Source organism: Myxocyprinus asiaticus, chromosome 10 (assembly GCF_019703515.2).
Source record: "Myxocyprinus asiaticus isolate MX2 ecotype Aquarium Trade chromosome 10, UBuf_Myxa_2, whole genome shotgun sequence".
NCBI classification, from domain to species: Eukaryota; Metazoa; Chordata; class Actinopteri; order Cypriniformes; family Catostomidae; genus Myxocyprinus; species Myxocyprinus asiaticus.
In genome coordinates this window covers 49232339-49248120 of record NC_059353.1, presented here as the reverse complement: position 1 = coordinate 49248120, position 15782 = coordinate 49232339, and the positions used below count along the sequence as shown (strand labels likewise).

The following is a 15782-nucleotide window of genomic DNA, read 5'->3' as shown; positions in this document are numbered from 1 at the left end:
CTGTGACAGGTGTGAGAAAGAGAGTGTGAATATGTGTGTGTGTCTGTGTTGTCGGCTTGCTTATAAATTACAGCAGGATTATCACATATAACTGAATGCTCTGTTGGAATTACCAAGAGAGAATATGCTCTATTGGGCAGTTGCGTTTAGTGTCTGGAGTCAGGGGTGTTACAAAAGACAATATTACAATATACATTTTAAACTGTAGTTGGGTCTTATTTGATAATTAGGAAGATTAGGTATAATTAGACAATGTTGCCTCGATAACATTTTGGTGAATCTATATTTTAGAGTTTTAAAGTTCATAAACATATACAATATATCAGTAGATTACAGTATATTATATTTACATATAACCTAATTGAACCACAAGTTCAGGTTACAGTAAGGCACATACAATGGATGTGAATGGGTCCAGTCCATAAACGCTAAAAACACACTGTATTAAAAGTATAGCCACAAGATGTAAACAATATATATGTTAACCCTTAAACGCATGCCTCGGGTCTTTAGTGGCCCAGGACCTCATTCCACCCCCTGTACCTCATCCATTTTTTGGAGTTGTGCCCACACCTCTTTAGTGTTCCTCAATCTCTCTCTCTTACAAATAGTGTAATATATATATATATATATATATATATGTATATATATATATAGTTTAAGTACCAAATGTGTATAGGGTCATAAGAGACCCTAGGTATGTAATAGTATCTTTTTTTTTTTTCTTTTTTTTTTTTGCACTTCCATAATTTTTCCATTATATTTTTATGATTATTTCATATAAGTTAACTCTCATAGGATATATATGTCTTTGTTTATTACAAGAGAAATAAATACTATATCATGTTGATTTTCTGTGCAACAATGAATGATCAACTATGGTGAATTATCAATATTCCATATGCATGCATACATGTTATTTCTTACTCAAGGTGGCGCTGTTGTGTCAGTGATTGATTTGATTTACATTTGACATTGATATTTGATTAAGAAACAATGTGGAAGTAAACTATAGCAAGTTTAACACGTGAACGGTATGATATGACTGTTGTCATTTGGGTGTACTACTGAAATTATAGTTGTGCATCTGTTTAGACTCAACTAGTGCCTGAGAAAATACTTATGTGTAGCTCAAAATGTTTTTGACAACCAGTTTCAGTGTGAAAGTAATGAATCCTGTTCTAGATTTGTCCTGATTTTTTATATGTAAAAAAATCAAAATAAATAAACATCTAAATATTTCAAAATATATTTTATTATATTATTTTCTAATTGTCTTGATTTTTTTTTATTTTTTATTATTATTTATTTATTTTTTTTTAGATTTGACACTATCTGAGCATTTTGTCGATTCTTTTTTTTTATAGACTGTTAAGAGTGTATGATGGAGTTTAAGGGTTGAAATGATTTTAGTGTGATAAAATAGCTTATTACTAAAGTTATATCCAACAGTGGGACTACAGGATTTTGTTGTCATGGCAACAAAGTTGTAATATTGGATATCTTCTGACTATAGTTTTGAAACAATGTGTATTTATGGAGCATTTATGGACATTCACTTCCATTGCCTCACTGTGACCATGACTTTTGTGTTTTAAATTTTATTTATTTTATTTTATATATATATATATATATATATAAATGAATCTACAAAATGTCCAGATAGTGTCAAATCTTCAAAATATTTTCAAGACAATTAGAATATATAAGGAGGGACAAGTTAATTTATATATTTTATTTATTTATTTTTTTATTTATTTATTTGTGGTTATCAACATGATGCCACAAATGCTGCTAATTGAGCTTAGCTTGAATTGAAACTTAAACATTTTAAATAAAATATAAACCTATGTGATCACACAGAGACTTTTCTGGGAATGCACCTTTCTATTTATGCTTTTTACTTGTAAAAAAAACCCCATAATTTTAGCCAACGTTTACCATAAAAGCACACATGTATTGTGGCAATTTATACTTTTTACTTATGAAGAACAGTTCAGTACAATATAAAGCATACAACGATATATAAACAGGCCCTAAATTACAAGCATATATATATATATATATATATATATATATATATATATATATATATATATATATATATATTATATATTATTATTATTATTATTATTATTTACTGTCGCCTGCTATGCATGCAATACCTCTCACTACCATGTGGTGTCACTATTTAGCTGGCTCCCAACAAATACTTAAAATGTGTGACCACATACTGTACAGCACTCACATGCCCACAGGGTAAGAGCATATTCATTTCACTTTGATTTGTAATTACTTTTAATTATTGCAAACATGTGCATGACAGCTGATGTGGAGATCTGGCAGTATTTAAAACTCACCACATGAGTGTATCCCCACAGGATCCTGGTAAAATGCCTACATTCACCCAATGCATTATAACTGCAAAGGTCAAATTGCATTAAAGACTTTATAACATCTACTGCCACCCATAACCTCTGTAACAGCAGTTACACATGTCATAGGAATTCTCTACACAAGCATCTATCTTGTGGTAAATCTATCAAGAGAAAAAAATGCCTTTCATATGGTTCTGGTTCTAGGGTTCATTTTAGGCTGACTAAACATTTTCCAGCACAAGTTTTAATGTTGTTTTTGCATCATATTTAAGAATGCTCAGGAAAGAAATGCTTCAACTGTGCATTGTGCCTTAGAACCCCTATAATCTGTGGTAAAATACATTAAATTTAACACAGAACACCCCAATGTACATAACCGATATTAAAAATAAGAAACAGAAATATTCAGATTAAATATGGGACATCTGGGATGCCCGATTATCATTTTCACCATAATTTAAACAATAGTTTACAAGAAAAAGAACATGCATTCTCTTTATACATATTTACCGTTAATTATGTGGTAAAAGCATACTTTTATATCTAAAGAAATAACCCATTGACCAACTAACGTTCTTTTACCATTAAAAATCACTAGACTACAACTTATCTGCTGCACCTGAAATTGACAGAGCAGCTTGGAAATTTAAATCAATATCTCCTTTCATAATCCACATAAAAAAAGAAAGATAGTCATTCAGGTTTGGAACGACATGAGGGTGAGTAAATGATGACAGAAATACCCCTTTAAAGCTTCAATAACATCAGCCTACTGGTTTTAGACTAGATCAGAAGAACATATTAAGTCATATTAAACCAGCTAAGACCAGGGGTGTAAAAAGTACTCAGAAATTATACTTAAGTGAAAGTGTGGACACTGAGTGCAAATTTTACTCAATTAAAAGTTCAAGTATCTAGCCAAAAACATACTTGAGTGAAAGTAAAAAATATTCACATTAAATTGACTTATGTATTAAAAAAGTAAAAATTTTAATTTCCTAGCTAGAATGAAATCATGATTGTGTGAGATAATGCTATCTTATGAAATATAAACACTTTTATTATAGTGCATGACTAATTTTAATGTTTGCATTACGTAATCAACTACATTTACAAGCGTGTTAGAGTGTGATCATATTGTGCGGTTGCTCAACTGATAGAGTGTTGCATATGCATTACAAAGGACCGGGGTACAAGTCCTGAAGAGCACGCGAGTCCACACGTGAGCGAAAGTGTCATAGAAGCACCACAATATGACGTTAATTGTGTTTTTATCTCCCATTTGCTTTTTATGACACTATTGGTTAGGTTTAGGTTTTAGATTTAGGGTAGGGAGGTCGGTTTTGTCGGTTTTGTTGATTTGAATCTCGACAGAACATTAATGTTAAAAACCTCATCTGTTTGAGAGAACATTTCACTCGCTTTTAGCGCCACACAGTGGACATTTCACTTCGGAACTGCCCTGAGAGGTGTAATGAACCACATCATTTTATTTTGCAAAAACACTGCCACAGTCACGCAATGTTCGTTGCACGGGAGAAGGCACTCACGAATTGCGATGATCAAGCCCCTTGAGACATAAAAAATTCAAAATAAGCTTTGAGGAAAGTTAGTAATGTTGTTGGTTTTTTAAATTGTTTTCTGAGGTTTGCTACCAAACAAACCTTACTGTTGAGCAGATGGATGCTCAATTCATAATTCATATTTACTCAGATTCCATTATTTTTATTATCATTATTATTATCATTATCATTGATGGTTTTATTGTTAATATTATAATGAATGGTTGCCTAGCAACAACAACAACAACTACAACAATAATAATTCAGCAATTAGAAATTCATAGATACGATTTAAACATTAGGGCAAGTGTCGCAATAAGTGCCATGTACACATTTAATTACAAAAGCCTTTTGTTTTTATATGTATATTTGCAACGTGAATGATCATTTTTAATGAGATTTTTTTTAATTTATTTTTTACAATATTAGGATGATTACACTTACTAGATTTTTATTGACTTGATTTTATGCCCCACTTCACATAAAAATGAATTCTAATTCACAAACTGAAAACATATTCATCAACATTTCCTGTTTAAATAATACATTTTATTTTTGGATTTTCCCCTTTTTCCTCCCCAATTTGGAATGCCCAATTCCCAATGCTCTCTAAGTCCTCGTGGTGGTGTAGTGACTCGCCTCAATCCGGGTGGCGGAGGACGAATCTCAGTTGCCTTCACGTCTGAGACCGTCAACCCGCGCATCTTATCACGTGACTTGTTGAGCGCGTTACCGCGGATACGTAGTGCATGTGGAGGCTTCAAGCTATTCTCCGCGGCATCCACCGCACAACTCACCACGCACCCCACCGAGAGCAAACCATGTTATAGCGACCACAAGGAGGTTACCCCATGTAACTCTACCCTCCCTAGCAACCGGGCCAACTGGTTGCTTAGGAGACCTGGCTGGAGTCACTCAGCACGCCCTGGATTGAAACTCACGACTCCAGGTGTGGTAGTCAGCGTCTCTACTTGCTGAGCTACCCAGGGCCCCAAAATAATACAGTTTTGAATTTGTTGTGGGCCCTCCTGTTCCTTTGGGCCCCTAGAATCATTACCACCTTTCACCCCACAAGCTACGGCCCTGGTAGCGCAAATATTTCAGAGTATCCGAAGCTCAAATCAGAGCCGAAATTCCACCTCTGCAGATGGTCTGAACTCCACACAGCCGCCGTGCGTCACTCCGTTTGAAATGACGGACCTCTGGTCTGTCATCTGTCATTTGTCAGATGCAGAGAAAAGGCGGCTTCAGTCCAATAAGACAAAAGAAAATGATCTGCAAAAATGTAATGAGTACTTTTCAAGTTTAGAGTAAAAAGTACTATTTTTCCTTTGGAAATGTAATTAAGTAAAAGTACAAGTATTCAGTTTAAATTGCACTTGAGTAAAGTACAAATCCCACAGAATAATACTTAAGTATTTTTACTTTACAGTTACTTTAGTCTGCTTTATTTATTTATTTATTTATTTATTTATTTTTAGCAATTAGTCAATTAATAATGTCACTTTTTTAAATGTTACATAAAAACTGTGGAGTTTCAGTTTTGACATTGTTTTTAACATGACATCAACACTACATTGAAAATACCTCACTAAATGTCCCTTACTTAATAGTACACATCGCGTTGACTGCTGCCTGCTGCCTGCGCGTGCTCGCGCTGAGGGAGGGAGGAGCCCGCGCGGGCGCGCGCTTCCACACTCTCTGTGAGAGAGGAGCAGTGCAAGGCAAAACTTTTACCTCACGGATTATTCATGACATTTCACAGGTAATTTACCTTTACATTTTTAGTGCTGTCAACAGTGTGTTTACTAATGAGTTCCCACACCTTTTCAAACGCTTGTGGGTCAAATTGAAGTTTGTTGCCGTCTTTTTTCGCCCACAATCCCTGATCTCAGATCAAACTGGGAATATGCCGCGACATGTCCATTTAGGGTTAACTTCATTTTGGACGACTAGCGGTATGGTCTGTGTGAAAATGTGGTTTAAACTGCCAGAATGTACTTTTGAAGAGATGCTGATGATAACTTGGTGTGTCCTGCTTGCTTGGGATCATCTCCTGTGATTGTGTGGATTCTCATTTAGTAAAAGTACCAATAAGTACCATGGTATTGGACGTATAGTATGGTATTACCATTGTTGTTTGAACATCTAGCGTAGTTTTTCCATGTTTTATTGAACATGTAATATGGTGGTACCATTGGAAGTAACGGAAATATCATGGCACATGTATTTCAGCAGTGTATACCAGAGTATAATGGTATAACAGTCTGATACAATCACTATAACATAGTACCACCAAAGTGAATTTTTGGGTTGAGGAATGTCAAAAGTTTTGACACACCAGACTTAATTTATGTTTCTCAGGATCGTTCAAACAGTGGCGTAGCCAATGGTGGGCCGGGGTGTGCCTGGGCCCACCCAGAATACTAGAGATTATTCTTTGACTTCAAATATATTTCTAAAATCGTTTTAAAAATGCATAAATTCTGATTTCTGAAAGTGTGAAAGAACTGTTTGAATGCGGCGCTTCTCTTTTGTTAACCTCTTACACTCAGCGGACCTGCCGGCATGTCCAAAGGGGGCCGCTATATCGCGGAAAAAGTTTACGCTTAAAATTTTAAAGTCTCTGAATACATTGAGGTTACATTGGAAAGCTTAGAATCTGAACTTTACAGAGATATCAATCACTTCTGCATTTATTTGACTAAAAATAACAAAATAAGTCCACAAAACATTCGCGTTGAAAATTTGCGCACATAAATTGACATGTCATATATCAAATAAAAGCTCTCAATTTCAGGAATGTGACTGTACAGTTATGCACATTATCATTACAGTTTAATGTGATCTCACGTTACTTTAAATGAGATCGAATGACTATTCGACAGCTACAATTTTTGTTGACAGTTTTTTATTGTCGACATTATCGATAACGTCAACTAATCATTTCAGCCTTAGTGTCCACCTGGAGTCGTTGCACTGGTGCACACTACATACACACACACACACACACACACACACACACACACACAACAGCGCTTCCGTTTCAATTATAAAATTATGGAGAACCCTTAGCGTTATTTGATGTATAAAACAAGCCCAGATGGGACTTGTGCTAGAAATCAAGTATTTTCAGCCTATATAAGGCGCATTTTAATTACCACAAAAGCATGCCAAATCGTAACTATCACCAAAACTCAGAATGAGACGTGTTTGTTTGCAAGCGCTTTTCATGTGGAGTTAAAAACGCAGCTTGACGCTGGCGCTGCCACCCTGACGCAAATCATGAATGCAGCTTCACGATTGCTGTAACAAAGTGAATAGCCACAGTCTACCGGCAGATTAATATTGTGGAGGATGAGAGTTAAAGGGATTTAATGCCCATTGCAATGAATATGAAACCTATGTGGAGACTAGTTCTTTCCATTAGTCGAACTCCCACTTAGACTTTGGGAAACTTTTAATGTTACCTCAATTGGTGCTATTTTAATGCATTTCTATCTTTATACTGTGGGAGGCTTCATTTGGAAACTGTTTATAAAGCATTATATTTTTAGATATTTTTTTGGTTTCTTTCTCAAGATGTAAATAAATACATTTTGACAGGAAAAGAAGTATACACTGATCAGCCACAACATTAAAACCACTGACTGGTGAAGTTAATAACATATGTTATCTCATTTCAATAGCACCTGTCAAGGGGTGGGATATATTAGGCAGCAAGTGAACAGTCAGTTCTTAAATTGCATGTGTTGGAAGCAGGAAAAATGGGCAAGCGTAAGAATCTGAGTGACACACTTTGATGGCTAGATGACTGGGTCAGAGCATCTCCAAAACGGCAGGTCTTGTGGGGTGTCCCCGTATGCAGTGGTTAGTATTAGGGCTGGGTGGTATATTGACTTTTTAAGGTATATCGATATATTTTCAAATGAGATGTAGGATGAGACAATACCGTTTATATCAATATAGTTTGATGTTGCTTTACATAACCCATTTCTTCCGTAAAGCCGTGCCTTGTTTGCATCTCTCCACTCGCGCACTCTCCGCGCAACCCCACTCTCACTCTGCGTCTGCGCGCAAACCCGGCCCCACTCGCTCACAAGTTCTCCTGCAACATGGAGTGAGACACAGCGCTGGTCCACACTGCCGAAGATGACCTGGTTAGTAAAAAGAAAAACAATGGTTAAATTATTTGGAGATGGTTTGGATTTAAAAGATCAGATGAGCAGCTAAACAGCAGCGCACCGTTTGACTGACAGGCGGCTTGTGTGTGTGTGCGGCGCGCTTTACATGCGCGTGTGCTCCTAGAACGCTCGCGCCTAAACGGTCAAATACATCTTAAAATTCCGGCAAAATGCCCGTCTTGGTGAGGTGTTCATGTAAACACAGAGAGTTATGTTTAAAGTGAACGTAAACATTGGGGAAAAGCAGATTTGAAAATGTGCAACTTGTAAGTTTAAATGTAACCTTAATGACCTGCCCCTGTCTAGCGTATCATTGCAAGCTTCATTTACCATCTCACATGTGGCTTTGACTTACAACTGAACATTTAGTCCACTTTGTAGAAAATACAGAGATATATATCGTGTATTGCCATTCAGCCTAAAAATACAGAGATATGATTTTTGGTCCATATCGCCCAGCCCTAGTTAGTACCTACCAGAAGGCTAGCCCATCTGATCCAATCCCACAGAAGAGCTACTGTAGATGAAATTGTTGAAAAACGTAATGCTGGCTATGATAGAAAGGTGTCAGAACACATAGTGCATCACAGCTTGCTGTGTATGGGACTGCGTAGCCGCAGACCGGTCAGAGTGCCCATGCTGACCCCTGTCCATCGCTGAAAGCGCCTACAATGGGCACTTGAGCATCAGAACTGGACCATGGAGCAATGGAAGAAGGTGGCCTGGTCTTATGAATCATGGTTTCTTTTAGATCATGTGGACAGCTGGGTGCATGTGCGTCGTTTACCTGGGGAAGAGATGGCAGGAGGATGCATTATGGTAAGAAGTCAGGCCGGTGGAGACAGTGTGGTGCTCTGGACAATGTTCTGCTTGGAAACCTTGGGTCCTGGCATTCATGTGGATGTTACTTTGACATGTACCACCTACCTAAAATTGTTGCAGACCACATACACCCCTTCATGGCAACGGTATTCCCTGATGGCAGTGGCCTCTTTCAGCAGGATAATGCGCCCTGCCACACTGCAAAAATTGTTCAGGAATGGTTTGAGGAACATGACAAAGAGTTCAAGGTGTTGCCCTGGCCTCCAAATTCCCCAGATCTCAATCTGATTGAGCATCTATGGGATGTGCTGGACCAACAAGTCTGGTCCATGGAGGCCCCACCTCTCATCTTACAGGACTTAAAGGATCTGCTGCTAACGTCTTGGTGCCAGATACCACAGGACGTCTTCAGAGTTCTTGTGGAGTCCATGCGTCGACAGGTCAGAGCTGTTTTGGCAGCACGAGTGGGACCTACACCGTATTAGGCAGGTGGTTTTAATGTTGTGGCTGATCGTGTATATAGTGTCAAATTTTAGCACTTTCAAAACTACAAAAAATGATATAAAAAAAATATATAATCGACTGACAGCACTAATTGTTACATTATATTTTATATACAATGATAAAAAGTAACTTAAAAGCATTGTTTACCTTCAAATATTTTTACTTAAACATTTTTTGTGAAAAACTAAACCACTTATTTTTGGAACCCATTTGAATATCGCATAATACTAAATTATTAGCCTACTGTGGGACCCAGTCCAGTTTATTATTATGATATGATATAATACAAAATTATCATTATTAGTTTGAGGATTAGATTTGTTTGAAATAAAAGTAATATATTTCTGTCATAATAACTTCACCTTCACCTGGGGATTTTATTTTGTGTGTATTTGACAGTTTTACAAAGTTTACAATGTTCTGCATTTTTTGAAAAGTGGACTACCATACTTCACTTTCTGAAGTTTACATTTAATTATTCCATACTCTTGACCTACTAGTTAGTTCCCATGGTCTTATCAGTGAGTGGAATACTTGTGATTTGTTTATCAGTGGTGGGGAATCAGAGCTTGAATGTTAATCTCTCACATTCATTCATTTTCACATCAACCTCATGGAATTCCTCATGGTTGAGGAATGTGGGGGAATTCTCACATTTATGACACTCTTGTTGAACTTCCCACCACTGAGAGCAGCTTGTAATTAGGGCCCAGAGCGATATACACTGCCTGGCCAAAACAAAAGTCGCCGTTTGGATTTAAATAAGCAGATAGTTAAGAGTCTATGATTGGATAATTATTGCAGTGATTAATATGTTTCAGCCGGCAACAATTCTTGTAACCCTAACTGATGCAGTGTATAGCTTCTCATTTCATAAACAACCATGTCGGATGACGTATCCCGTGATCGTGGAAAAGATGTTACTGTGTTTCAGAAGCAGCAAATTATTGGCCTGCATCAATCTAAGAAAACAACTAAGGAGATTTCTGAAATCACTGGAATTGGGTTAAGAACTGTCCAACACATTATTAAAACATGGAAGGATTGTGGTGAACCGTCAGCTTCACGGAAGAACTGTGGTCGGAAAAAAATCTTGATCATGAAACATCATAAAAAATCGACTGTAGAACTCACGGATATGTTTAATAGTGAAAGTAAGAGCATTTCCACACACACAATGTGATGAGAACTTACAGGATTGGGACTAGACAGCTGTGTGGACACAAGAAAGCCACTTGTTAGTGAGGCTAATCGGAAGAAATGACTTCCATTTGCTAGGGAGCGTAAAGATTGGACTGTGGAGTGATGGAAAAAGGTCATGTGGTCTGATGAGTCCAGATTTACTCTATTCCAAAGCGATGGGCGCATCAGGGTAAGAAGGGAAGTACATGAAGTAATGCACCCGTCATGCATAGTGCCCACTGTACAAGCCTCTGGAGGCAGTGTTATGATCTGGGGTTGCTTCAATTGATCAGGTCTAGGCTCAACCTGAATGTACTGAATGAACAGGTTATCCCATCAATGGATTTTTTCTTCTCTGATGGCACGGGCATATTCCAGGATGACAATGCCAAGATTCATCAGGCTCAAATTGTGAAAGAGTGGTGCAGGGAGCATGAGGAATCATTTTCACATGTGAATTGGTCTCCACAGAGTCCTGACCATAACCCCATTGAAGGTGTTTGGGATGTGCTGGAGAAGATGTTTTTGTTTTTGTCACCATTCAGAGTAAATTCTAGAGACTGTTGTGCATGAAAATCCCAGGAAATCATCAGTTACAGAAATACTCAAACCAGCCCATCTGGCATCAACAATTGTGGACCTCCACAAGTCTGGTTCGTCCTTGGGAGCAATTTCCAAATGCCTGAAGGTACCATGTTCATCTGTACAAACACTAGTACACACATATAAACACTATGGTACCACGCAGCCATCATACCGCTCAGGAAAGAGATGCATTCTGTCTCCTAGAGATGAACGTAGTTTGATGCAAAAAGTGCAAATCAATCCCAGAACAACAGCAAAGGACCTTGTGAAGATGCTGGAGGAAACGGGTAGACAAGTATCATATCCACAGTAAAACGAGCCCTATATCGACATAACCTGAAAGACTGCTCAGCAAGGAAGAAGCCACTGCTCCAAAACCGCCATTAAAAAGCCAGACTACAGTTTGCAAGTGCACATGGGGACAAAGATCTTACTTTTTGGAGAAATGTCCTCTGGTCTAATGAAACAAAAATTGAACTGTTTGGCCATAATGACCATCATTACGTTTGGAGGAAAAAGGGTGAGGCTTGCAAGCCGAAGAACACCATCCCAACCGTGAAGCATGGGGGTGGCAGCATCATGTTGTGGGGGTGCTTTGCTGCAGGAGGGACTGGTGCACTTCACAAAGTGTGATGGCATCACGAGGAAGGAAAATTATGTGGATATATTGAAGCAACATCTCAAGACATCAGCCAGGAAGTTAAAGCTCTATCGTAAACGGGTCTTCCAAATGGACAATGACCCCAAGTATACCTCCAGAGTTGTGGTAAAATGGCTAAGAACAACAAAGTCAAGGTATTAGAGTGGCCATCACAAAGCCCTCAATCTGATAGAAAATTTGTGGGCAGAACTGAAAAAGTGTGTGCGAGCAAGGAGACCTACAAACCTGACTCAGTTACACCAGTTCTGTCTGGAGGAATGGGCCAAAATAACAGCAACATATTGTGAGAAGCTTGTGGAAGGTTACCCAAAACGTTTGACCCAAGTTAAACAATTTAAAGGCAATGCTACCAAATGCTAACACAGTACATGTAAACTTCTGACCCACTGGGAATGTGATGAAAGAAATAGGGCTGCACGATTATAGCAAAAATCATAATTGTCGATTATTGCCCTTGATATTGTAATCGCGATTATTAATGTCGATTAAAATATTAAATTACTGTGACATCACAAAATAAGCAACTGTGCTGTTCTTCAGTGTAGCAGATTTCAATGGTGGATATGAGCTGCGCTCCAGTTTCTTTTAAGCATCTTTTAAGCATTAAATATTGTAATAATGTTTGTTAATGTTAGGCCAAATAAAAATTATTTTAAATGGATATCTATGGTATAGAATAAATTAAATTATTGCTAAATTACTGCTTAAATTATTAGTCCATGTACAGTAAATAATATGACATATTCAATATTCAAACTTATTAACAGCCGATTTAAATTGACCAAGTTATTTACTGCATTCAGTAAGCCCTTTGGTGGCGAGATAGGGGACCATTCATCCCGTTAGATCTTCAGTGGTGATCTTGTTCATGTATGATCATCGTTAGATCATTTTTGGCCTCAGTGGTGCACTTTGGAAATTAAAAACAGTCATTTGCGATCGGAGTTTGTGTGATTCCTGAAAATGTTATATCTACTAATTCCAGCTGCGTGGCAAATGGGTCTTATTACAGCAGACGCGATACCAATGACGGTGATTCCTGAAAAATTCTATTCATGCCATATTCTTTATGTTGGCTACACCTCCAAAACACACTTAGAACAGTTAAGCTGTATAACTTTAATTAATTAATTAATTTTTTTTAAATTTTCTTTATTTATCACACATTATACATTTGCACATATACAGTGAAATTCTTCTTTTTCACAAATCCCAGCTAGGCTGGGGTCAGAGTGCAGGGTCAGCCATGATACGGTGCCCCTGGAGCAGATAGGGTCAAGGGCCCAACAGTGGCATCTTGGCAGTGCTGGGGCTTGAACCCCCAACCTTCTGATCAGTAACCCAGTGCCTTAACCGCTGAGCTACCACTGCCCCATATTTTCGCATATCCCAGCCAAGCTGGGGTCAGAGCGCAGGGTCAGCCATGATACGGCGCCCCTGGAGCAGATGGGGTCAAGGGCCTTGCTCAAGGGTCCAACGGTGGCATCGTGGCGGTGTTGGGGCTTGAACCCCTGACCATCTCGTCATCAACACAGAGCCTTAACCGCCAAGCCACCACTGCCCCTAGTATTTATTGCTGTTTTGTACAAATCAAATTCACATTGGCCTACTTATTACATTTTTAATAAACTGTACACAGAAATCGAGCAATGCGACAAACTCTCCCATTACAATGACTGCTGTCACTCACTGCAGGTTTCAGATCTGCATTTCGACGCGAGCTCAATGACGCTCCGCACAAAGTTCTGCACTCTCGCGAATGCTCTCATTAAAAACAAAGCTGTCTAATCAGCTGAATAAATCAATTATTTACACCACGTCTATGCCTTGGTTAGAACGGGAGTGTTTTAGCTTTGTCGTGTTGCTCATTTGCAGTGTATTTTACATCTATGTTCAAAGTCCAAAATAAATCCAAAGTGCTTTTCGCTCTTGTTCTACAGCTTCTTTTCAAGTGTCAGGTGATGTTTCTTCAGTATTAATTTGAGGTGGAACATTAAGCAAGCATCTGGGCATTCAGGCGGTTTAAAACTTGCGCATTAGGATCAGTTGTCATTACCGATAGGACGGAGGACTCATTTAAGCGGCTCTGATTGGCCATTGCCGTTTCATTGCTCAACAGACATGTCTGTGATTGGTTAGAATACTCAACTGCTGCAAAAACACGTTGTAAATAGAAACCATTGATGCAACATGAGCAGACTTAAATTGAATGCTGTTATCGTCAGTTTTCACGATTACATAATTGCAGCCGTAATCGCGATTAGTTTTTCGATTAATTGTGCAGCCCCAGAAATAAAAGCTGAAATAAATCATTCTCTCTACTATTATTCTGACATTTCACATTCTTAATATAAAGTAGTGATCTTAACTGACCTAAGACAGGGAATGTTTTCTATGATTAAAAAACTGAGTTTAAATGTATTTGGTTAAGGTGTATGTAAACTTCTGACTTTAACTGTATGTGTGTGTATATATATATATATATATATATATATATATATATATGAATAAATATTTTTATTAGGGATGTCCCGATACCATATTTGTGAGTATGAGTACCGAAAAGGTAGTACGCCGATACGATATCTGTTTTTTTCAATTTTATCATCAAAATGGTGTTTAAACAAATGAATTAATACAAATTTTAACACGTATTGGCTTCGAGACATCCCTAATTTTTATTTGGCCATTAAGTTTCTTTACCTAACAACTCTTTACCTCAAACTTCAAATTGCATTCGTTTTATGTTTGATTAATTTCTGTGAATCAGTTCAAACAGTCCATTTTGACGATTATTTTGCATCGTCACTCAAAAATGTTTACAGAAGTCTATGCATGGCATTTTTCATCTATTAAAAAGTTTGAGTTATTTAGTAATTTCTTTTTTTAACTACCCTAGATTTGACTGTTTAAGTTCTTAAAGCCATTTTAGTGAAAATACATAAATATTGAGATACAATATATATCGTTTTTTTTTTTAGAAAGCTGAAAATTTTTTGCTCAGCCCTTATTGAAGATGATACAATAAAGATCTGCTCCCACTAAAATAGGTGACATTAGCTGTTGTGCTTCATAGTTAGAGATTGCCAGTAGACTTTCAACTGGGAAAGTTAATATTTTACTTTTACTCAGACAACAGCAAGTAACCACATATCTGTAGTTGATCTGTTTGAAGGCCTTGGGTCATGGTAATTAATACAGAACCTCTTCTTTAAGCTATGCCCACCCCCAATATAATGATATTGATGCATAAATACAGGTGAAGATTATGTGGGGTTGAATTCCAGTATTCCAATGGAAGGAAGGGTCGCTCTTGTGTTTTCTATGGTGTGTATATATGTTGGACTGGATGAATGTTGTCTTGTCAGGTTGATTTACTTTCCACAGCCTCAGGTGCAACTGTAAACTCTGTGAAAACATGTCGTAACTTTCTTCAGAGTAAGTTTAGAGAAGAGCATTTAATTTTTCTCACGTTTTTTTTCTTCCTATTTGTAATAGGTTAATAGGTACGGAGCATCATAGAGGACAGGATGGGATTTTATTTTTCTGAAGTAGATTTGCCTTCCCTCGCAATAAATTTACCATGGTTTTACTACAGAACCATATTTTAACCTTGATGTTCATAGTGAAACCATAGTGATAATACAGAAAAATGAAAACTATGTTAATAAAAAACATAATTTTGTGAGTATTATGGTTTTACTGTGCAAATACCATAGTTTAACTGTGGTTTTAATTTAGTAATATTGCGAGGGAACGCAGAACTTATTGCGAGGGAACGCAGAACTTATTGCGAGGGAACACAGAACTTGGGAACGCAGAACTTATTGCGAGGGAACGCAGAACTTATTGCGAGGGAACGCAGAACTATTGCGAGGGAACGCTGAACTTATTGCGATGGAAC

The 15782-nt window shown here is 37.5% G+C and overlaps 1 protein-coding gene across 1 annotated transcript in view; it reads left to right on the top strand.

Moving 5' to 3' along the window:
* Window positions 1-5649: 5649 nt before the first annotated feature.
* Window positions 5650-15782, top strand: part of LOC127447536 (protein TANC1-like) — a 257213-nt gene continuing 247080 nt past the window's right edge. The window contains exon 1 of the mRNA XM_051709485.1: window positions 5650-5705. The gene's annotated coding sequence lies outside the window, so the exon portion shown is untranslated. The remainder of the gene's footprint in view (window positions 5706-15782) is intronic.